This window comes from Felis catus, chromosome B4 (genome assembly GCF_018350175.1).
Source record: "Felis catus isolate Fca126 chromosome B4, F.catus_Fca126_mat1.0, whole genome shotgun sequence".
NCBI classification, from domain to species: domain Eukaryota; kingdom Metazoa; phylum Chordata; class Mammalia; order Carnivora; family Felidae; genus Felis; species Felis catus.
This window is the reverse complement of record NC_058374.1, coordinates 18,837,212-18,861,612: the sequence shown is the minus strand read 5'-3', so window position 1 is coordinate 18,861,612 and position 24,401 is coordinate 18,837,212. Positions and strand designations below refer to the sequence as shown.

Below are 24,401 nucleotides of genomic sequence, written 5' to 3'. Positions count from 1 at the left end.
GCCTTCCACTTAGCCCAAGACTTTAAGTGAGCCAGGAGCCTACTTTTGCCCTCTCTTTGCATTCATTTTTCAGTTCATTAAGGGCCAGCCCAGAGGAGTAATTTGGGGGCTTCCCTGAAGATGAGAGGAAAAGAATAGGTGTGGACCTTCTATCTCTTTCTATGACATAGAAACTGAAACAGTCATATGATTAGAGAAAAAATAATTTGGTACAAATAACTCATTAAAGTATTTGAAAAATACAGGTCTGAGTTCCTCATATGTCATATGTATCTCTGAAAAATGAGAGGTATGAAACATCCATGTATAAATACAAGGATCTTGAAATAAATTTCCAGGCTATGAAGTATTTGATTTGCTACTGCTGGGGAAAAATGTTTTCTAACCATAAAAGTACATGTGACCTTTTTTTAAAAAAAGGATCCATCTCAATTATGAAATACAGTCATTTAAGAGATTGAAATAGAATTCATTTATTCTGGGAATCATGCCTATTATGTTAAGTTTTGCTTAGTCTGATGAATGGTGAATCTGTGGTGTCCCACAGAGGTAAATCTCAATTCTACTCTTCCTGTTTCCACCTCTGTCATTTAAAACTATTTAATTTGGTTTTTCTAAATGTTCCCAGTCTTAAGACTTTGTTAGTATGCCTCAGCCTTTCTGAGTGTGCTAATCTTCAGATAAAAGGAAAATATAAAATCTTAATAAAATAAAGTATTTCTGGGTTACCACTTTTATTCATCTATTTTTTAAAATATTCATTATTTTTGAAAGCAAGAGAGACAGAATGTGAGTGGAGTAGGGGCAGAGAGAGAGGGAGACACAGAAACTGAAGCAGGCTCCAGGCTCTGAGCTGTCAGCACAGAGCCCGACACGGGGCCTGAACCCACAAATCATGAGATCATGACGTGAACCAAAGTTGGATGCCTAACTGTCTGAACCACCCAGGTACCCCTTATTCATCTGTTTTTAATTTCATTAAACACATTTCTCTCTGTCAAGAAGAGATCTTTTTAAAGAAATACTTGTTTCTTAATTTGGGTACCACTAATTTTTTTCTCTGTCCCATCATACAGATTAATGAATGATAATTTTTTTTGCTTCCTGATTTTAGATTGATGTAGTGTGTTTCCTATGCAGTTGTCAGTGCCATATGATTCACATATATCATCTTTTTTTTTCTCTCAAAGCCTTAAACAAGTTTTATTTTATACCTGCTGTCTGTTCATTTCCAGTTCAAATTTTAGCCAGTTTGAATAAACTGTTTTTAAGGAGAATTATTACAAATTATAAAATTTAGACCTTATTTTGTTCTTTTTGTAGTAAGGACATATTTTCCTTGCAGTTTGCGAAGATAAGTACAATAGAAGAATGTAAACTAAGTAAGAAGTACATAGGAAGTTGAAGAAAGGAATTCTGATAACTGGAAAATAGAGCCAGAGGTGAGGAGATGGACAGTACATGAAATGGATATCATGAGAGTCAATGTATTTACTAACTGAAGGATACAACTTTGACTTTCAGATTCTTCTTTAAATTATTTAAATTTAAACTTTAACAGGACAATCAGCTACATAGGTAGTACTTTCAAGAAGAAACAGACCAGGTACTTAAGTAGCACATCTCTAACTCAGGAGAAAAGACGTAAATATCTGTGTATCTTCTTGGTGTAATCTAGGCTAAAAGAGTAACAAGTCCCCACAACATTATTTAAGAGAGGACATAATGGGTTTTACTAGGTTGTTTCAGTTGATATTTTTCAAAATAATCACTGAATGCCAAAATGTGCTTCAGTAAAAATTGTCTAGGTGAGAACACCAACTTGTGCTTCAGTAAAAACTATCTAGAAGAAGGTGGTAGCAAGGAGGGGGCTGAATTTTATGGAATCCTTGAAGCACTACAGTGTCTCAGAGAATTTGATTTGGGGGAGCATTTTCATATGTTTGTATTTATTACCAAAAAAAAGTCAATGCCGAGATTACTTTTGTTTAGGTAATTATAGAGCAAACATTAAATGTGTTATAAGAATCTATTGGTAGAATGAAATCACATGACACCACGAGGCATTATAAGAATAAGTTGAGTCTGTTAAATCAACTTTTTTATTGAAAGTATACTTCTATAAAATACTATATAATCCGACTACTGCTAAAGAAAAAAAATCATGAAGTGTGGCAAATGGAAATATTCAACGATACAATAGTCTCTATTTCTAGCAATATATTGACTTTTTTTTTAAGAAGACAAACTAGGAGGGAAAAAAGGAAAAAGAAGAACCAAGCCAATTTTAAAAAAGCAGGAATAAATTAGGGGGGAATGTCTGTGACCTCAAGTTTTCATTTCCAACTCTTTAAGGAACAAGCTGAACCAAATGTTTGGGTGAAAAAGTTCAGAAAGAATTGGGTTTGCAAACATAACCAGAAATGCCACAAAAAGGAGAGGAAAGGATTAATCATCTGGGGTCACAAAACCAAACAACTGGGACACTGAATTTTGCTAAACTCATTCACATGATACAGCAGCTGCCATATTTTTCTCCTACTCTCTTCAGGCAGGAAATAAATATCACTGACTACAAAACCTGTCACTGTTCAACGCGATCTTGCTGTGGCAGGGTGCCTAAATGGGAACGTGCCCAGGAATATGGACACAATTAGTATGAATAAAGCTGACCCAGGTTCCTGTAGCTTAACCTTAAGGAGACCCCATGCTGCCAACGTGAGGTAGTCTCTACTCGGCTTCTCCTCATCCGAGTGCAGTGTTAGCACATTCACAGCTGCCTAATGCGAACCAGATGCAGAGCTGGGCTTCCTGTGGAAATGTGTTTGATAGCACACTCTGAGAATCTTTCCTGACCTAGTAAAATTACTAGGAGTCAATCTTTAAGAAATAGAGAGGAAGACAAAGATTTATACAGAAAGAGGCTCATCACAAATTATTGGTAATAATGAAACATTAGATACAACTTAAATGTCTAATAATAGGAAAATGGTTAAATGATGATACATATACTTGAGAGAACATTAAATAGCTCTTTCAGGTAATAATTGTTTAAGGGCAGTGTTTCTCCAAGTGTGGTCTGTGAACCACTAGGGGTCCTAGGACCTCTTAAGGAGGTGTACAAATTCAAAGTAATAATAATAATAATAATAATAATACCCATTGGTAAAGATCCAAAGTGTGAGCTAGATCAATGAATTTTTATTTTAACAGACTTTTTCATTGTGTTGATATTTGCACAGATGGTGTAAATGCAGTGATGGGTAAAACTGTCAGTGGCCTTGGCAGGACATGAGGCGATGGTACCCACATGTACATTGCATTCTTCACCACCACATATTCAGAGTAAACTTTTTGAAAAGTCAGTTTCATTTCAAAACGACCCTGATGAAACAACAAAAACTGATTATATTGAATCTCAACTTGCTCAGGTAATTTTTTTAATATTATGAGAAGTATGCATAAAGTACTTTTATGCCATATTAAAGTGCATGTTACCTTGTGGAAAGCACTGCAAGATTGAGTTGCATGCTAAACTAACTTCTTTTTTCATGGAATAACATTTGTACTTAAAAGAATGACTTACAACCTGTGGTCATTCAGACTAGAGCATTTGGCAGACATTTTATTGGAAATGAACAAGAAAGGCTGATAATCTCAGAGAAAATACCTGACAATATCTCTTGCTAATGATGAAATCTGAACTTTCATACAAAAATTAGAATTTTGAAAAACTTACATTTTCTATCATGAGCACAACAGCTTCCCATCATTTTTAAGACTTGTCTGATGAGATTTTTTTCTTAAGTTGCATAATGAATTGTTTCAACATTTGACAAGCTACATAACTCACTGAACTGGTAATTTTCTAAATGAAAAATGTGTGACACTACAAAATCATACATAGGTAAAAGATCTATACAAAGTGCTAGATAGACCAATGAATTTTTAATGTAACAATGCAAAAACTTTACTGATAGGATTTCAGATTCCACTTTACAACTACACTTAAGAAACTACCACAATGTCAAGTTTTGGTGTAGTAAAAACTATCCATGATTACTCAAAAAGATATGAAAATATACCTCCCTTTTGAAAAAAAAAAATACACACACACACACACACACACACACACACACACACACACACACACACATATATACACACAGATATACGTAAGATTGAATTCTTTACCTTGCTAACACATACTTTTCCTTCAGTAAGATTTTGCTATCTCTTCTAAAAATATTTCCTTTTTCTTTACCCTATAAATGTGACGCCATAAGTTCTATAGTTGATAAAGGTCACTTTTCATAAAATGTTATGTATATTATATGTGTATAACATATATATATATAATTATGTTTATAATATGTGTTTTTTCTTAACATTTAGTGGATGTATTTTAAAATGAATTAACATAATTTAAAATTCTTCTCAAATTTAATTTTTAATATAAATTTCCCTAGCTACAAACCACATGAAAAATTCTTTGGGGTTCTCAATAACTTTTAAAGATGTAAAAAAGATATCTTGAGAGTAAAATATTTGAGAATGATCAGCATAGGGAAAAAAAATTGCAGACAACAACTCAGATTTCAAGATGCAAGTGTGTGCACGTGTGTTTATGTGTGTGCACACTGACAAAAGTTTGGAAGAAAATCCATCAAAATGGTAACCGTATGTATCCTTAATGTGACATTACTATTTTTATTTGTTTTTATTTTTTATTAACATTTATTTATTTTTGAGACAGAGAGAGAGCATGAACAAGGGAGGGTCAGAGAAAGAGGGAGACACAGGATCTGAAACAGGCTCCAGGCTCTGAGCTGTCAGCACAGAGCCCGATGTGGGGCTCGAACCCACGGACTGTGAGATCATGACCTGAGGCGAAGTCGGATGCTTAATCGACTAAGCCCCCCAGGCGCCCCTCTTAATGTGACATTAAAGATAATTTTAAGTTCTTTTCTGGCACTTTGTTGTATTTCCCAATTGATCTTCATTAAGTTGTTATGTATTAGAATCTTGGGGGAGGTGAGATGGTTTTACAATTTGGAGGATACCAGGAGGCATTTCCCCTGCTTGAGCTTTGTACCACCCTGCCCCAACCCCTGGGAAGTCATTTGCCTAAGCTAAAATCTGCCCCCCTCACCAGTTTTTCCTGATTGTCCTCTGTTAGCATTTCTTCTCAAAGTTTACAGTTCAGCCTTGCTGCACTACTTAAAGTTTTTGGAGGGCTGTGCTTTTTCATAAATCTTGCTTTTGCTCTTAAGTGCTCTCTTCACTGGCCAGACCCTTCGTTCACTCTGGAGCCAGATAAACTTCTCTTCTTTGTATTCCAGTGCGTGTGGTGCGTTTTACTGTCAGAACATATAGTACTTTTTTAATTGGAATGAAATATTTTTCCATGTAAATTGCTCTATATGAAAACTCTCTCTAATTTCCTTATTGAATTCTCTTAGATACATAATCTCTTTGATTGAAACTGATTGCAATGTTGAAGTTAATTATCAGTCTTCATGATTTCCCTTAGCAATCACCTAGCAACTTACCGCTTTTTAAATCTTTTTAGACAATTTAAAACTTACAGCATTATATGAAAATCTGTCTAGAAAAAAATGGGCTTATTTTATTATGACTCATGAGTTTCCACAAATTTTTAAAAATATACTCTATTTTGGGGGATGCCTGGGTGGCTCAGTCAGTTAAGTGTCTGACTCTTGGTTTTTGGCTCAGGTCAAGATCTCATGATTCGTGGGTTCGAGCCCTGTGTCAGGCTCTGCACTGACAGTGTGGAGCTTGCTTGGGATTCTCTGTCTCCCTCTCTCTCTGCCCCTCCCTTGCTGTCTCTCTCTCTCAAAATAAATAAATAAACATTTAAAAATATATATGTACTCTATTTTGGATTTATTAATATATACAGTTAAAGCTCTCAGATCTATGAATAAGTTTAGCTTATACTTTAAAAAATAGGAAAATAAAATTGTATTTTGTTTATTCTCAAACAGCCTATTTTAAAAACATAATTAGAAATTATAAGCACCCAAGCATACAAATTAGCATTTTATATAGGTTTCTTGCAAATAATCATTCCCTGTTGATGCCCAATAAATTTCCCACCATTTTTTCTTACATTACCTGTGTTTTATTCACACTAACCATGCTGTTCTCTGTCACAATTTGTGCCTTTACACAAGTTGTTCTGTCTTTGTGATGTTCTTCCTCCTTTCCATCTGGTAGATTTTAGTTCATGAATTCAGATTTGATAAATACAACACACCCTTCAATCTCTCCACCATATTACTCTCACCTCTGAAGCAACATGAGCCTCTTTACCTGTGTTTCTCCATTTCTGTGCAGGAAGTGACTGTATGTGCTTAATATATGCTTCTTGAAGAATTGGAATTATTTGCTTTTATATATTCCTTCTTCACCAGAGTATAAATTATTATTTATTTTTGTATTCCCATCTTTAGCACAATGCCTACCACAAAATAGGTGCTTAATAAATGTTTGCCAACAAATACATGGATGGGTTGCTAACAGTTTATGAATTATGGGTTTCGTTTTTATAAAGATGCATATAAACTGGTCTTTTACATTCTGTTGTCATTCTGTCTTTTGATTCATTAGTGAGCTAGAAATTTTAACACAGTAAACAGATTGTTGAACTAGTAAGAGTATCCCTAAGGATGCTTTAAGGGGAAATCGTGTGAAATATGGTTTGAAAGCAGAAAAGAATCTCTCAGGAGGATAGCAAAGCAATTATTGAAGAAAAATTATGAAACTGATCCCATCCTACCCTTTAGTAAACTCTAATGAAGAAAAACATTTAGCATTCTGATTCTCCAAAGGTGCTGAATGTGTCTGCTGCATGCCGTGGTAAAGCTGTATGATGTACTGATAACACACCCCCTCACTTATCTTCTGCATCCTGTCCTTTCTCATTGAAACAGGCTACCTCTTTCGAGGAGCAACTCTGATTTTCCTACAACACTTTCATCCACTTTGATTTCTTGGACAAAGGAAACAAATGAAATAAGGTCTTCTTGCTATGTAAGATTTACAGTAAACAGGGACAGGTTGCTGTGAAGGTCCTTGAATCCTTCCCTGGGGACTATTTCTACCAAACAGTCACCTGTATTAATATGGCAAAATGCCTGTCTTCAGATCAAATAATTAGAACATGGGGCTGTTATGCAGTAGAGTGCACTTTATAAGTTTTACACAGATTTTATTAGACTAGTTGGAGTCTGTGTCCAATGACTATAGATTTGAAATAGGATAGTTAGCAACAGCAATATACACACTTATACCATAAAGCTTGCATTATTCAAGACTTGTATTACTCATAATTGCATATAAACTGATTTTGTTTAGTCAGTATCTTAAATGATCAGGGAATTAGTTATTTAAAGAATTACTAGATATTTAGTACAAATAGCAAATGTATTATAAATTCAAATGGAATTTCTAATTTTGTTCCTGTATAAAATATGAATATTACTTTCTTAAAAAGATTTCATCTATACACTCATTTGGAAAAGATTTCTCTAAGAAAATAGAATGAGAGTAATAATATAAATAAAATTGTTAATCAGATTACCAATCAGATTGATAAGATTAGGTGTCAGATACCAGGCAGTGTTTTCAGAAACTTCAGGGCAAAATCTGTCATATGGATAGACATCTCAATGAAATGGTCTAGTATGAGGACAGTATTGAGAGCGGACACAATTACTCTTTCAATTAAATTCAATTTCCTGAAATTCCCAGGCTTTTGGATGCTCAGTTTTTCCCATAAATTTTAAATGATTATACTTGTAGGTTTTTTGGTATCCTCTAATGTTTGTTATTAATATTCTAGGATTTAAGCTTCTGATTATGGACTGAATTTGTAGCCCATCATGGGCCTCATTAATGAGTCTTCCAAGGGTTACACATGTAGGCATCATTTGGTATTCCTTTATTTGCTTTCAGCTTCCACAGAATATGATACAATTCGGTCAAGCTGGATGGAAATTCTTCAGGAAAACCCAACAATGATATCCCAATGTTTAGAGTCTTCTGCAAGGATTCTAGTACAAATAAATTCTAGAGCACTAAGGCAAGTAAAATACTGCTTTGGAATATAAAATGTTCATTTGGATTCCAACACCCTATGGTAAATAGTTTGAAAGATTCAATTCAATAAAATCATTACTGAAATGAATTCCTAATAGCTACTTGTTGAATTTAGGAATATAAATATGAATAGAACAAGGATCCTGCCATCAAGAGGCTCAAAATATGTTATGAGGCATTAAACCAAAAGTCAATATGGTAAGTGAAAAACAAGGCTGAGAACAAAGCTTTGAAAGCTTAGGAGTGGTTACTTCTTTCTGTCCAAGGTGATCTGGGAAGATTCACAGAGGATACCACTTTTGTGATTAGCCTTTGAAAGTCTTCCCTTTTACATTTTATTTCTATGGTAAAGGAAGAAGTAAACATAGCATTTCTGGAAACTTGCCCTATATTTCTTTGACTAATAAGTTCTTGGCCATTATAGTCTGGAAAGATGGCAACTGGAATCACTCATTCTATGTCTTGGGCGTATTTAGCCCATAGAGCCTCAGTCCGAAGACTCATATATTATTGTAAACCTACAGATCCAAACCATCTGATTTTTCATCTGCCCTACATGTTATTTATGAAATTCATAATTTCTGTTAGGCTGGGTACAGGATAAACAAATAATGCTGTCCCTGCTTTCCGGAGATTTATCTACAAATAGAATTATGAGTGAGTTCCAGACATTGTTGTTTTTTAACCATCAGTTGTTTGGTCAAGACCACCATACAAATAGATTTGTCAACTATCTTGTCTAATAGTTGAATTGTAATTTAGGAATTTTTTTAAATAAGCCTTAACCTGTCTCGGGGTGCCTGGGTGGTTCAGTAGGTTGAGTGTCCAACTTCAGCTCAGGTCATGTTCTCACAGCTTGTAAGTTTGAGCCTTGTGTTGGGCTTTGTGCTGACAGCTCAGGGCCTGGAGCCTGCTTCAGATTCTTTGTCTCCCTCTCTCTCTGCCCCTACCCTACTTGTACTCTCTCTCTCTCAAAAATAAATAAACAAATTTAAGCGTTAACTATCTCTGGGAATTATAATACAAATATAAAGGTAGGACACCACTCAGATTGAAGACACCCTAATATCTGAAGGTGTAATACAGTTACATTACAACCAGAGAATAATCAGGGCCTAAAGAACCAAGTTCAATATTCTGTTTGAATAATGCAGTTTTGGGGATGGGAGAAAACTTTAAAATAATTTATTATTTATTTCCCATTATGTAGAAGGTGTAATGCGGGTTATAAGAAGGAGTAATTTGTGCAATATTAACATTTTAACCTTATAGTTATATTTTATATTAAAGGTGGGACAAAAATATATGGATGGCACTTCAAAACCATGCTTTCATGATTAGTGTTTCTTAGGAGAAGGCTCAGTACAAAAAAAAAATCTAACTAGAGATAAATATATAAATAAGAGTGATAGTAAACATAATACATAGGCCCTAAATTGTGGGGGCAGCCTGTAAATGATTATAGTTTGGGCAAGACTGGCTTTTATACATAAGAAAATACAGAATATCAAAATAGTTTTCTTCCAGTTGCCCAAATCCATCTTTAGTCCTGAGTTTTTGGATCTCTGTTAGTGGCGTTACCAATCATACAGCGCCTAAGTACAATACCCTCAAATCAACTTTGACAATTGCCTTTTTCTCATCTCCTATATTAAGGCATTCATCACTGTTCAGGTTCAAGTATTCATCATCTCTCATCTAAACCTCTTGAGTATGAAGGGTTATGTCCCAAGAGATTAGATCTTTTTCTAATCTATTCTCATGCTCCACGTTTTGTTTTTTTTGTTAAACACAGATATGATCTTGTCATTCTTCTGCTTAAAACACTTTCCTAGCTTGTATCAGTTAAGGCCCTACCAGGAAATAGCTGACATACTCAAATTGGGAAATTGAGTATTTGATAAAGGGAAAGTTTGCATAAAGGGAAAGTTTGCAAAGGTATGGCCAGGGTGTAAAGAAACAGTAAGCGATAGCACAGTAGACGGGCCAGTCATCAGGCCTGTTATCACCGTAGGCTGGCAGGAGGAAGAAGAGAGATACTGGAGAAGGTAGCTGCAGTTTGCATAGGGCCTTTTGACAGCCCTGTGACTTCTAGCAGCCAGCAGGAACTTCACTGCAGGAAGCAGCCAGGGTGATGAAAACCCAGCTCTTCTCTTCTTCCTCCCTCAAAGTACCTCACTTTGGCCAAACATAATGTAAATTCAGATGACAAAGAAGCCCATAAATGCAATCCCTGAAGGCCAAGTCTCCAGACGCACCTTCTACCTTTCTCTACCCTCTTTAATGGAAAAGAGTGGAGGGGTGGACCTGAGGGGAAAGACAAAAAGACAGCACTCAGCTCTTTTTTTTTTTTTTCTTAAGTGAATTGAAATCTCCTAAGTAGGTATTCAAAACCCTAATCACCTCTCTACAACATACTTTACTATCTGTAATTTATTGTTCCCCTCCCATATTCTATAGTTACATGAGCCATTTTTTAAACCATGAGTTTCTACATTTTCTTTTTTTTTTTTGAACCCTTTCCACATCTCCACCTGGTTTATCTTTCAAGTCCCCATACAAATTCCATACCCCTTTTGTAGCCCTCTTCATCTATCCATCTGAATTGCTAGCTCCCTTGAATATGCTGCCTCCATGTGATGGCTCAAGACTTGACCCGTGTACCACTCACCCCACTCACATGAGAGGAGCTCTGGCTCCAGGAAGTCTCTGGTCACAGGGTAGGAAGTGGGTTACAAGAGGAGTAGAAATGTGACAGTCTTGGGACAAATACTTTTTCCTCTAAATACTCTGTCTCTTTTCTACCATTTCAGGAAAAGAAAACAGACGAGAATTAGGGGAAAAGTATCAGGGAACAGGTGGCCTAGGCTTCTCTTTAAAATAGAGAAGAAGAGAGAGGCAGAAGAGGAGGAATCACATGTGACCCAATACCATTTTTAAGGGGAGGATTTTGTATTCATTGATTGACTCATTCATTTGTGAGAGAGCAGGGGAGAGAGGCAGAGGGAGAGAAAGAGAAAATCTCAAGCAGGCTCCATGCTCCCTGTGGAGAAGGGAAGGATTTTAAAATCCTGTTCTCAATTTCCCTTTTCTAGCTCAAAGCAAACATTTAGCAAGATTGGCAGGACATGGCTACAATATACACAGGGACTGAGATTGGGGAGTTAGGTTCCTAGATCTTAACAGCAGTATTTCTTGTGGGCAAATGCACAGTGGAAAGAGAAAAGGTTTGCAAGAATTATGAAATGACCTTGATTGTTGCCCTGGGACCAGGGCAGGCTCACTAGTGACACCGTAGCTGTAAAAGCAACTGAATTCCTTGAGGCATAGGGTAACTGGGGTTTCGATTTTTGTTAAGGATAAGTATTCATTCCTGGGCCCAAGTTAGGTCTATCCAGGGATTTCGAGCTAGGAGAAGAGCTAAACTTTCCTCCAAAGGTACACATTATCAAAATGGTGTTTGTACTGGCAAAAGGTCCGGTAGAGAGGATATAATATTATAGGGATAGATACGTTATTTAGGGGCCAGGGCCACTCATTCACCCATCTCAAACAATAAGAACATCTGCATCTCCCATGGGGTTACAGGCAGCTGATTCAGCTTTTGGGATCCTAATCACCTCCTTTCTTACCAGAAATACAAATACCAGCCATTCTCTTGATTATTCTTTCCTTCCATCTTACCCCCCAAATATTTTGGTTTACATTTCTATTACACTCATCACAGTTTAACATGTATTATGAGTCAGAAAGCAGGGGTATCATATATCTTGGAACTTTCTCAAGATTAGCACATCTTAATAAATGTTTGTGGAGTTGAATCATGAGGCATTCCCAAGATCGCATTCAGGTCACATTGTTTATTTTTAACTTTAATTACTGTATTTATTAAATTAACACAATCCTTCATGAGTAACTACCACAGTGCAGCATAATAAACAGCTATATTGCCATTTTTTCCCCAGGTAAAGAAGATATCATCTAAAATAGAAAAGAAGTGGGTGTATTATATGGCTTCAGGTAAGGTAAAAATAAATAGTCCACCATTTGTATTCTTTATACTTGATTTCTAAGTATATGTTTGATTATCACATCTACTTTTTTGATTAGTGAAACAACTCTAGAAGGCTGCCATATTTGTTACTTCCTCTAAAGTAGCAGGAGTATAAATCTGCTAGATATTGGGCCATGGGGAAAGGGATACTAGATAGCTTACAGAGACCTTTCATGATGACCCCCATATGGCCCCACATTACAGTGCCTTGTATAGAGTCCCTGCAGTCATGTTTGTAGTACTGGCCCTACCTCATATCTCTTCCATAGTTAATTTGACCAGAAATGGAGTCTTGACCCCAAGTAGGCTAATCAGAAGATCTACCTTTGGAGTATGTACTGGGGACAAAAAGATAAAGATTTAGTTTCTCCACATGTCTGGACATGTAATGGGTACTGATACCTAGCTACTAGGAGAAACCATTTAGTAATAAAGACAGGGAGTAGAGGAAATATGTCTTCAGAGAGAGAATCACCAAGCAGAGAAGCAAAAAGAAGCAGAGATGAGAAGCAGAAAAGAATACCATTGGGCCCAGGTCTTCCCATCCCCATTCATTGCTATCTTTGAGCCCTGGGAAATGTACATTTTTACACTAAATTCTTTGTTTTGATTAAGCTAGCTTGAGATTCTTTCTTCCCCTGCAAAGGGTCCTCACTAGTATATTTGGTAGCAAGTAGCTAACAGAAGGATCACAGAATGTATAGTAAAATCTGGGAAACAAATCTCTGAAAACAACTTTAAGAGGCTTATTGCTGTATGTGGCACTGAACTTGCAGTGCTCCATCCTATACTTTTAAAAAAAATTAATAAAATTTCTTTCAAGTCATTGAAGGGTTTCTTATGCTACAGATTGTTTTTATAAAATCTAATGGAAAATCATAAGGTTTATTTAGAGAGAGTGACAAGTTTCCTACTTACACTTATTCCTGTGCAACTCAATTTGGTATTATTTTCAGGGAGAATCAACAGACTTAAAATTTGACATGCAACTTTTTTATTTAAATGTAATCAATAGACATAAGCAGTGTTTTTGGTGATGCTCAGAAGAAATGATGGTCAATAAAGTGTCCTGTATTGGGCACCGATTGTGCATACAGAGGTAGATACTGGGGACATAAAGACTGGTTAATATGGAAATAGTTAAGTAATAACACTACATGATGATGCTGTAATTGTCTTCCTGAGGACAACATTCTGACAGCTCAGTGACTAAACCTGAAGGAATGCCAGGATGTTTTTGCTTGGTATCCAAAATATATGGGTTTTGATAGCTCTGCCAGGCAGAAGGTGTGGAAAGCCACATGTTTTGGGGAAAAGGTGAGACTTCAGTCAAGTGTAGGGGCTGGAAGGGGCGGGGTGGTGGAAAGTTAAACTTGGTACAGTGGTCTTTGAACACTGTCACTTGAGTTTCTCTAAGTAACTTAGAAGAAAAAAACTATGCATCTCCTCTTATATGTTTAAGCTAGCATCTAAAATCTTTATTGTAGGTTTCGTGGTTGCAAAGGATATAATTTCTGAAATATTTTATGTGAGCTCTTTCAAATTACTGAATTTGTCTGCCATGAAATCTAAATGACAAAGTCAGTCCTGCTTTCTAATCAAATAAAACTTGATTTTCAGAAAAAGACGGACTTCATTGTTCAACTCAAATAGATATGTTAAAATGTGTTCCAGAGCAATCATCTCAATTAATTGAAATTTCACATTCTAAGTGGGTAAGGAGAGAGAAAAGTAACTTGGCAAAAGATTTCTCTCCTGCTCCCCCTTTCAGTACTTCTTAACTCCAATCTCTTTTTGGGAGGCTATATTCTCATGTCATGCCTCTATTTGTCTGCCCCCCCCCCCATGTCCTCTCCTGTCCTCCCCCTTGTAATTTATTTTAAAGAGATTTGGGATAGGTGTGAGGTAAAGCGACCACCTGTGAAAGAAGAAATGAGAGAGGAGAAGTGGCAGGCCGGATGTACCTTTCTCAGTCGGAAGAAGGTATGTGAAATTTGAACATCACCTAGAAACTGCTTGTGGCATGTACCCTGGAGAAGTATTTGAGACTTCTGGTAAGCATCCTCCAGTCAGGAGACCCCTGGTAGAGAGAACGGGATCAACTCCAGTTCTAGTCTCTCTGGTTCCTTTGAGGGGCTTCTCTCCTCAGCCCCACAAGTGACCTCAGGGCAGATGTGTAGTGAGCAATTCAGAAGATCATTAACAAGACTGGGAGTACAGTCCTGAGTGATATTATTGTTAGGCAGTAATAGGGAATAAAACCTTTTGAGATTTTGGAAATTAGAAGAGAAGGTACTACGAAGTGTAAAGTGGACAGGGAGGTAAATCAGAGGGTCACAGACAGAGATGCTGTCTGGAACCTCAAGCACTGGACCTTGCCTGCCTCTTCCAGGGAGGTAGTTTAAAAACATCAAAGTGCTTGTTTTCGTTTACAGTCATTTACTTCTACTGTGTTCTATCATCATTCTTTGATCTTGGTCCAGTTCACATATCTTGGGCAAATTTTATAACTATATTGTCGCTTTTAATGATTACAAGTTTTTAATGATTAAAACATAGTCCAGTCCACTTGAAAGCTGTAATATCAGATTCTAACCTCAGTTTGTGTCCTGCTCCTTTCCCGTTTCACACTTGACATTTGACCATGAGACACTGCTTATAGTAAGGAAGATGATGAAGGTCATGATCTGGCTTTAAGACACCCTGTCCCTTTTCTCGAGGGTTAACTTTCTGGTGTGGACACAGAAAGAGGAAATGGGAGGCTGAAATATCCTTTTTTTTAATGTTTATTTATTTTGTGAGAGAGAGAGATTGAGCATGTGCAGGTTGGGGAGGGGCAGAGAGAATGGGAGAACAAGAATCCCAAGCAGTCCCATGCTCAGCACGAAGCCCCACACAGGGCTCCAACTCATGAACTTGAGCCAAAATCAAGTCAGAAACTTAACCGACTAAGCCACCCAAGCACCTCTGGAATATTCTTAATATCTAGTCAGCTATCAGTAGGGGGCCCCCACCCCACCCCTGCCCATTGCACAATGAGTTTATGTAGTTCTGACTTGTTAGGTGGACTTCCCCTGTCATGGATTCCATGGTGATAGTATATAGATTATGTGTGTTTGTGTGTATGTGTGTGTTTGTGTGTGTATAAGTCAGCTTCATTTGGACCCCTTCTATCATTAAATAAAAGAAAGAAAAGAAAGACAGTTGTGTCAGCCTTCAGCTCAGCCTGGCCCCTGCTTCCCTTCCAGGAGGGGCATTACCTCACCTAAACTGACAGGTACCCAAACAACCCTACAACTCCAGTTTATCTCCGTTCTCTGTGCTGTTTCAAATGGACTGAAGAAGGAAGTTCTAGGTTCTCTTCCATTCCTTTGGAGGGTGGTGCATAACTGTGATACAGTATAATCTCTATTCCCATCTCCTGCCCTCTTACTGTTCCAGGATATATTATGCCACAGACCTTTAAGGCCAGCAGATGCAGAATACTCCCACATGGCTATCTATTTTCAGAACACTAAGCTAAAAATTATCTTAGTGTCTTTCTGCAAAAGGTACATGTGTCAAATACTCCTAAGAACTTTTCTTCTTCTACACTTTGCTTTAATGAGCACTAGGAAGCAAATTTTGCAGATTTTTCACCTTTGTTCTGGGCATTACCAGTCTGAACTGTTGATTCTCTTGGGAGCCTCCCATCGTTTGATACTGGGTAGAGCTAGTGGTTGTATATCCCTCCCTTTCTTCATAGGAAAGTGGTAAAACCTCTTACCATAAATATTGCACTACCCCAAAGACAATGACTCCAAGAATGCCTTTATCTCTTCTTTCCAGTCCTTTCTTTATGGTAGGCTGGAGAGATGAAAGATTGGGTGATGGCAGTATAAATGATTCTACGTCTTCCATTAGTAAGCCTCAGTGGGTTGTATCTGACCCCAATTATCAGTAGTCTTTGAAAGTTCTTCAAAATGTGTGTTCTGTGGACCCTCTTATTTGTGGAATGTAGCCAGTTTCACTGAATTTCTTGTGACTTTTCTGTGAGAGGAGTTGTTATTGTCACGTAAGAGTTCGATGTGTTCAGACAGGGTGATAAAGGCAATTATATCTAAGCTTTTCAGCTTAAATAATGAAGTTACCCTTTATTTTTGGGACCTCAAAGTTAGGTTCCAGAATATGGAAATGACGGATACTAATGTCTTACGATGTGTAAAGTCAATGTATCTAGAAAAAAAAAAAAAGTCTATGTGGAAGTGTAGGAAATGGTTGAAACATAATATGGATCTGGAGCTTGGAACAGAATTTCAGGAAGAGAAAGATGATTCGAAGCCATTAGCATATAGACGGCATAAAGCCTTGGAAATGAATGACATCTCCATGGAGAATGTGTAGAAGGGGAAGGGAAGCAGATATAGAGGCAAGGCCTGAGGAACATTAATAAGGTTTGGAAAGAAGGAGAAAAGAGACCAGAAGTTGAAAAAAAAAAAAAAAAAAAAAAAAAGCAGAGAGAGGAAAGGTTAAGAGAGAATGAACAAGGGCTCCTGGGTGGCTCAGTGGGTTAAGTGTCCAGCTTTGGCTCAGGTCATGATCTCACTGCTCCTGGGTTCCAGCCCCACATTGGGCTCTGTCCTGACAGCTCAGAGCCTGGAGCCAGCTTCACGTTCTGTGTCTCCCTCTCTCGTGTGCCCCGCCCCGCTTGCACTCTGTGGGTGTCTCTCTCCTAAAAATAAATGTTTAAAAAAAAAGAAAAAAGAGAATGAACAAAGAAACAGATGAAGGGAAAACAGAAATAGAGTTCCTTGAAGAAAGAGTATGAAGAACAAGGACAAAGGGAAAGTATAAAACTGAAGGACAGAAATGGGAAAGAAAAGGAGAAATGGCTGTCAGGCTGTGGCATAATGCCAACGGAATTTGCTTGAGAGATGTCTCCATAGCCCCATTTATACAGGCTGTCCCACACACATCTGTAGGAGTGTGGCTTCTTTTTGAATGTGCTCATGGGTTGTGTTAATATGAAAACTTATACATATTGTGATGTTTAATTTTATATGTCAGCCTGGCTAGTCTGTAATGCCCAATTGTTTATCCAAACACTGGTCTGAATGTTGCCATGAAGGTCTTTTTAGGTATGATTAACATTTTCAATCAGCCAAGTTTAAGTAAAGCAGATTACTTCCATAATGTGGGTGGACCTTGTTTAATCATTTGAAGACTTTAACAGCAAAGATTGAGGTTTCCAAAGAAGGAACTCTGCCTCAGGGCTACCATGTAGAAACCTATATTTGTTTCTAGTCTGATAGTTGCCTGACAGATTTTGGACTCAAGCTGGCACCATCAACTCTTACATGAATTTCTGACTTACCAGCCTGCCCTACAAGTTTCATGCTTGGCAGCCCCCATGATCACAGGAGAGAATTTTTTAAGATAAATCTGTTTCATATATTAGTATTTTAAATTATATTAATACACTTAAATGATTATGTCATAAGTATATTTTATAGAAGTATGATATAAATGAACATATCTTATAGAAATATGTTTATCTTAATATATCTTATTCTATTAAAATGTATTAATATGTTTATGTATTAATGTCCTATATTATGTATGTTAATATATTAAGATATTTAAAGATGTACATATACACACACAAAGAGAAACGTTACAATACTCATCTAATTATTTCTGTAACTCTGGAGAACCCTAATATAAGTGTGCATTCTAGCACAAAATCAGCATTTCATTTAATAGCTTTGTGTATATCTTTCTCACTAGATTACAAATTCCTTTAAGTCCAGACTGTTTCTCATTCATGTTTGTATCCATTTTGTCTGGTATATTTTAGGCACATAAGAAATTAAAGAATTAATAGATGAGTAAGATCTTCTTGATAGTAATAGATTGAAAATGTCATATCTCTTTTTTCTGATGAACACCATAATTCTGTAATGACTTCCTTAATTGATGATGTCAAGATTGGTGCCTGCTAATTACCATGATTGCAGGCTGGAGATCTGAGAAGAATTCATCAAGTAGGAGTCATACAAGTTGGCACCAACGTAAATGCAGTTATCCAGTATTCTGTGACACATTGGTGTTGCTGCAAATCTAAATCTTTGATCGCAAATTCTGGCATGCAAGAGATGATATATTTTTCTTTAATTTCTTAAACTTTCACCTAATCTAATTCTGAGTCCTTATCTTGCTCAGTTCATGGAAAAGTCAATCACTTTCATTATCTGGGTGACCTGTATCCCATATGGGTGGATAGATGGGTATTGGGTAAGAACTCCCAGGGTCCTCAGTGGCACTGTAGATTGTAAGGTCTTCTTGGTTTTTTGTTTTTTGTTTTGTTTTGATTTGATTTTGAATTCAAATATGCAAAACATACAGCCTTATATTAAGTTTCAGGTATATATTATAATGAATCAAAAATGTCTACACATTTCTCAGTGCTTATTAGGATAAGTGTACTCTTCTTCCATTTTATCTATTTCACCCATTGCCCACCCACCTCCCTGCGACAACCACCAGTTTGTTCTCTGTATGAGTCTGATTTTTTTGTTTCCTTTTTCTTTATTTTGTTTATAAAATTACAATGAGTGAAATCATATGGTATTTGTCTTTCTCTGACAAACTTCTATCACTTAGCATTATACCCTATAGATCCATCCGTGTTGTTGCAAATGGGAAGATTTACTTCTTCCTTACAGCTGAGTAATATGCCATTGTGTGTGTGGACAGAATACTGTCCGTCTATAATGGACACTTGGGTTGCTTTCATAATTTGGCTATTGTAAATAATGCTGCAGTAAACATAAAGATGCATATACCTTTACTGGGTAAATACTCAGTAGTGGAATTACTGGATCAGATGGTAATGCTATTTTTAATTTTTTTTGACGAACCTCCATACTGTAGAGTGGCTGCACCAATATGCATTACCACCTGCAGTGTATGAAGGTTCCTCATTCTCCTCATCCTCACCAACACTTGTTATTTTTTGTCTTTTTTTAACTATTCTGACAGCTATAAGGTGATATCTCATTGTGGTTTCAATCTGCATTTCACTTATGATTAGTGATGTTGAACATTTTTTCACGTGTCTATTGGCCATCTGTGTCTCCTTTGGTAAAATGTCGTGACCTGACACTGAGGACCTAAATGGTCAGATCCCCTGCCCGTTATTAAGTAGATTGTTGTTTGGGTGTTGATTTATATAAGTTCTTTATTTATTTGGATATTAACCCTTTATCACATGTATCATTTGCAGATATCTTCTATTCAGTAAGTTGCCTTATTGTTTTGTCAGCTGTTTCCTTTGCAGTGCAAAAGCCTTTTTTATGGTATAGTTCCAATAGTTTAATTTTACTTTTGTTTCTCTTGCCTGAAGAGACATATCTAGAAAAATGTTTCAATGGCTGTCTTCAAAGATTACTTCCTATGTTTTCTTGTATGAATTTGTTGGTTTCAGGTGTCACATTTAGATTTTCAGTCCATTTTGAAGTTCTTTTTTGTTTGTTTTTGGTATGGTCAATTTCTTTCTTTTGCATATAATTGTCCAGTTTTCCCAGCACCATTTATTGAAGAGATATTCTTTTTCCCACTGTATACTCTTGTCTACTTTGTTGTAGATTAATTGACCATATAAGAATGGGTTTACTTTTGGGCTCTCTATTCTGTTGATCTATGTGTCTGTTTTTATGCCAGTAGCATACTGTTTTGATTACTACAGCTTTGTAGTTTATCTTGATATCTGGGATTGTGATACCTCCAGTTTTCTTCTGTTTTCAAGATGACTTCAGCTATTTGGGGTCTTTTGTAGTGCCATATAAATTTTAGGATTATGTGTTCTAGTTCCATGAAAAATGATATTGGTATTTTGATAGTGATTGCTTTAAAACTATAGATTACTTGGGTAGTATGGACATTTTAACAGTGTTGGTTCTCCCAGTTCATGAGCTTGGAATGTCATTCCATTTGTTTCTGTGATCTTTAATTTCATTCATGAATGTGTTAAAAGAGGTTTCAGAGTAAGGATCTTTCACTTTGGTTAAGTTCATTCTTGGTATTTTATTATTTTTGGTGCAGTTATAAACAGGATTATTTTATTAATTTCCCTTTCTGCTACTTCATTATTAGTGTATAGAAATGCAGTCGATTTCCAAATGTTAAGTATGTATCTCGTAACTTTACTGAATTAATTTATCACGTTCTGTTAGTTTTTGGTGGAGTATTTAGGGTTTTCTATAGATAGTATCCTGTCATCTGCAAATATTGAACCTTTTACTTCTTCATTACAAATTTGGATGCCTTTTATTTCTTTTTCTTGTCTGATTGCTATGGCTAGGATTTCCAGTACTCTATTGAATAAAAGTGGTGAGAGTGGACATCCTTGTCTTATTCCTTATCTAATGGGACAAGCTCTCAGTTTTTCACCATTGAGTATGTTGTAAACTGTGGGGTTTTTTTTTTATATATGGCCTTTATTATGTTGCGGTATGTTCCTCTAAACCCATTTTCTTGAGTTTTTATCATGAGTCAGTGTCATACTTTGTCAAATGGTTTTTCTGCATTTATTGAGATGATCCTATGGTTATTATTCTTTCTCTTGTTAATGTGATAGATCATATTGATTGATTTGTAAATACTGAACCACAGTTATCTCTGGAATAAATCCCACTGGATCATGGTAAATGCATTTTTAGAGGTATTGTTGGATTTGATTTGCTAATATTTGTTGAGGATTTTTAAACCTATGTCATCAGAGAGACTGGCCTGTAGTTTGGTTTTTTTGTAGTGCCTTTAGCTGGTCTTGTTATGAGGGTAATGCTGGCTTTGTCCAATGAATAGAAATCTTTTTTTCATCTTCTATTTTTTGGAATACTTTGAGAAGACGAGGTATTAACTTTTCATTAAATGTTTGGTAGAATTCACCTTTGAAGCCATCTGGTCCTGGACTTTTGTTTGCTGGGAATTTTTTTTTTTTCCATTATTGAATCAATTTATTTGGTAGTAATTGATCTGTTCAAATTTTGTATTTCTTCCTGATTCAGATTTGAAGGTTACATGTTCCTAGGAATTTATCCATTTCTTCTAGGTGTCCAATTTGTTGGCATATAATTTGTCACAATTGCTATAATCCTTTGTATTTCTGTGGTTTCAGTTGTTATTTCTCCTCTTCATTTTGCTTTTATATATTTGAGTCCTGTCTCTATTGGCAGAGTCTGGATCAAAGTATATCAGTTTTGTTAATCTTTTCAAAAAACAGTACCTGGTTTCATTCATGTGTTCTCTTGTTTTCTTGGTCTTTCACTTAGTTCTGCTGTCATCTTTATTAATTTATTCCTTCTACTGGCTTTGGGCTTTGTTTTTCTTGCTCTTTAGGTGTAAAGTTGTTGCTTATTTGAGACTTTTATTCTTGAGGTAGACCTCTGCATCCAAAATATTTTGGCCTGTTGGGTTTTCATTTACATTTGTATCAATGTATTTGTTGATTTTTATTTGATTTATTGGTTTAGTAGCATGTTATTTAGCTTCCATGTATTTGTGTTCTTTCCAGATTTTTTTGTAATTGATTTATACATTCATACCATTGTGGTTCAGAGAAGAGGCATGATATGATTTCAGTTCTTTTGAAATTGTTGGGATTTATTTTGCGGCCTAACGTGATCTATTCTGGAGAATGTCCCATGTGCCCTTGAAAACAATATTTATTCTTTTGTTTTGGGATAGAATGTTCTGAATATACTTATTAGATCCATCCAGTCCAATGTGTCATTCAAAGCCACTGTTTGTATGTTGATTTTCTGTCTGGATGATCTATCCATTGATATAAATGGGGTATTAAAGTCCCCTAATATTATTTTATTATGGTAAGTTTTTTTCTTTAATATCTTTCAATAGTTGCTTTATGTATTAGGTACTTCTGTGTTGGGTACATACATTTTTTTATTATTTTTTTTTAAAAATTTTTAACATTCATTTTTGAGAGAGAGAGCATGAGTGGGGGAGGGTAGAGAGAGAGGGAGACATAGAATCCGAAGCAGGCTCCAGGCTCTGAGTTGTCAGCACAGAGCCCCGACGCAGGGCTCGAACTCATGGACTGTGAGATCATGGCCTGAGCTGAAGTCGGATGCTTAACTGAATGAGTCAACCAGGCACCCTGGGTACGTACATTTTTACAATTGTTTTATTCTCTTGTTGGATTACTCCCTTTATCATTAACTAGCTAATGTTGTTGTCTCTTGTTACAGTTGTTGCTTAAGGTCTATTTTATCTAATATCAGGTACAGTTACCCAACTTTTTTAGTGCTTCCATTTGCATGGTAAATGTTTTTACATCCCTTTGCTTTCAATCTGCATGTGTCTTTAGGTCTGAAGTAAGTCTCTTGTAGGCAGCATGTATATAGGTCTTGCTTTTTAATCCAGTCACTCTATGTCTTTTGATTGGAGTTATTATTCCATTTACATTCAAAGTAATTATCAATAGGTATTTCTTTACTGACATTTTGTAACTTGTTTTATGGTTGTTTGTGTAGTTCTTCCGTGTTTCTTTCTTTGCTTGCTCTCTTCCCTTGTGGTGCTCTGGCCTTCTTTAATGATATACTTGTCTTCCTTCCTTCTTATTTTTTTGCGTATCTGCTATAGATTTGTGATTTGTGGTTACCATTTGGTTATATATAACATCTTATGCATATAGCAGTCTACATTAGATTGGCGGTTGCTTAAATTGGGATCCATTCTAAAAGCACCAGATTTTTACCCCCCCCTCCAAGTTTTATGTGTGTATTTTACACATCCTTTTATTTGTGAATCCCTTAACTGATGTTTATACATATAATTGATTTCACTCTTCTTCTGTTTTATCTCTGTATTTGTATCATATGTACATATCTAGTACATGTACTTATTTTATTTCACTTTATTTTTAAATTTATTTAATCTCTACACACAGTGTATACAGAGCAAGAGTCATATGCAGAGATCAAGAGTCATATGCTCTTCCCACTGAGCCAGCCAGGTGCCTCAAATCTGGTACTTTTCTTGTTTTTATTTGCTTATGCCAGATTTTTTTCATATTTTCTTCTGTTTATAGCCTTTTCTTTCCACTCACAGTCCATTTTAACATTTCTTGTATGACTGATTTAGTGGTGATGAACATTTTTAACTTGTGTCTGTGAACTCTTTGTTTCTCTTTGTATTTTGAATGATAGCCTTGCTGGGTAGAATATTTTTGGTTGCAGGTTCTTTCCCTTTCAGCACTCTGAATAGGTCCATCTCCCTCCTTTCTGGCCTGCAAACTTTCTGATGAAAAAAATCAGCTGACAGCCTGATGCATTTCCCTTGTAGGTGCCTGTTTTCTTTTCTCTTGCTGTTCTTAAGATTCACTTTTTATCACTACTTTTTGCCATTCTAATTATTATATGTCTTGGTGTGAACCTCCTTGAGTTGATTTTGTTGGGGTCTCTCTGTACCTCCTAGATTTGGATTTGTTTCCTTCCCCAGATTAGGGAAGTTTTCAGCTATTATTTCCTTAAATACATTTTCTCCCCTCTTTTCTTTCTGTTCTCCTTCTAAGATCCCTATAATGTGATTGTTATTACACTTGATAATAATCCTGAGTTCCTTTAATCTATTCTCCATTTTTATTATTATTTTTCTTACTGCTTTTCAGCTGGTTGCTGTCCTCCAGGCTACTGATCCATTCTTCTGCTTCCTCTCTGGTCTACTATTTATTTCCTATATGTAGTTTTAAATGTTTGTTTGTTTATTTTGAGAGACTGAGTGAGTGGGGGAGGGGCAGAGAGAGAGAGAATCCCAAGCAGGCTCTGTGATGTCAGCATGGACAACAACGTGGGGCTCAATCCCAGGAACTGTGAGATCACGACCTGAGCTGAAACCAAGAGTCCAGCACTCAACCAACTGAGCCACACATGCGCCCCTCCCTATAGTGTATTTTAATTTCAGTTATTTAATTCTTCATTTCTAATTGGTTGTTTGTTTATTTTAGGTTTTCTGTCTCTTTGTTGAAGGTCTCAGTGAGATCCTCCACTCTGTTCTCTCATCTAGTATCTTTATGACCATCTCTATCAGGTATATTGCTTATCTCCATTTCTTTAGCTCTTCTGTTGTCATTTTGTCCTCTTCTCTCATTTGTGATCTATTCTTCTGTCTCTTCATTTTGTCTAAGTCTTTATAATTCTTATTATGTAATAGGAAAGTCAGTTAT

The 24,401-nt window shown here is 36.2% G+C and overlaps 1 protein-coding gene and 2 long non-coding RNA genes across 3 annotated transcripts in view; 2 read left to right on the top strand and 1 right to left on the bottom strand.

Annotated features, from left to right (window-relative positions):
- Positions 1-24,401, bottom strand: part of MALRD1 (MAM and LDL receptor class A domain containing 1) — a 768,730-nt gene that overhangs the window by 12,211 nt on the left and 732,118 nt on the right. The window lies entirely within an intron of this gene.
- On the top strand, positions 1,005-8,108 carry LOC123386458. Its single transcript, XR_006600333.1, has 3 exons — positions 1,005-1,442; positions 3,243-3,431; positions 7,981-8,108. It is a non-coding gene; the product is annotated as an uncharacterized LOC123386458 (long non-coding RNA).
- Positions 12,088-16,686, top strand: LOC123386459. The gene is made up of 2 exons (XR_006600334.1): positions 12,088-12,144; positions 14,064-16,686. It is a non-coding gene; the product is annotated as an uncharacterized LOC123386459 (long non-coding RNA).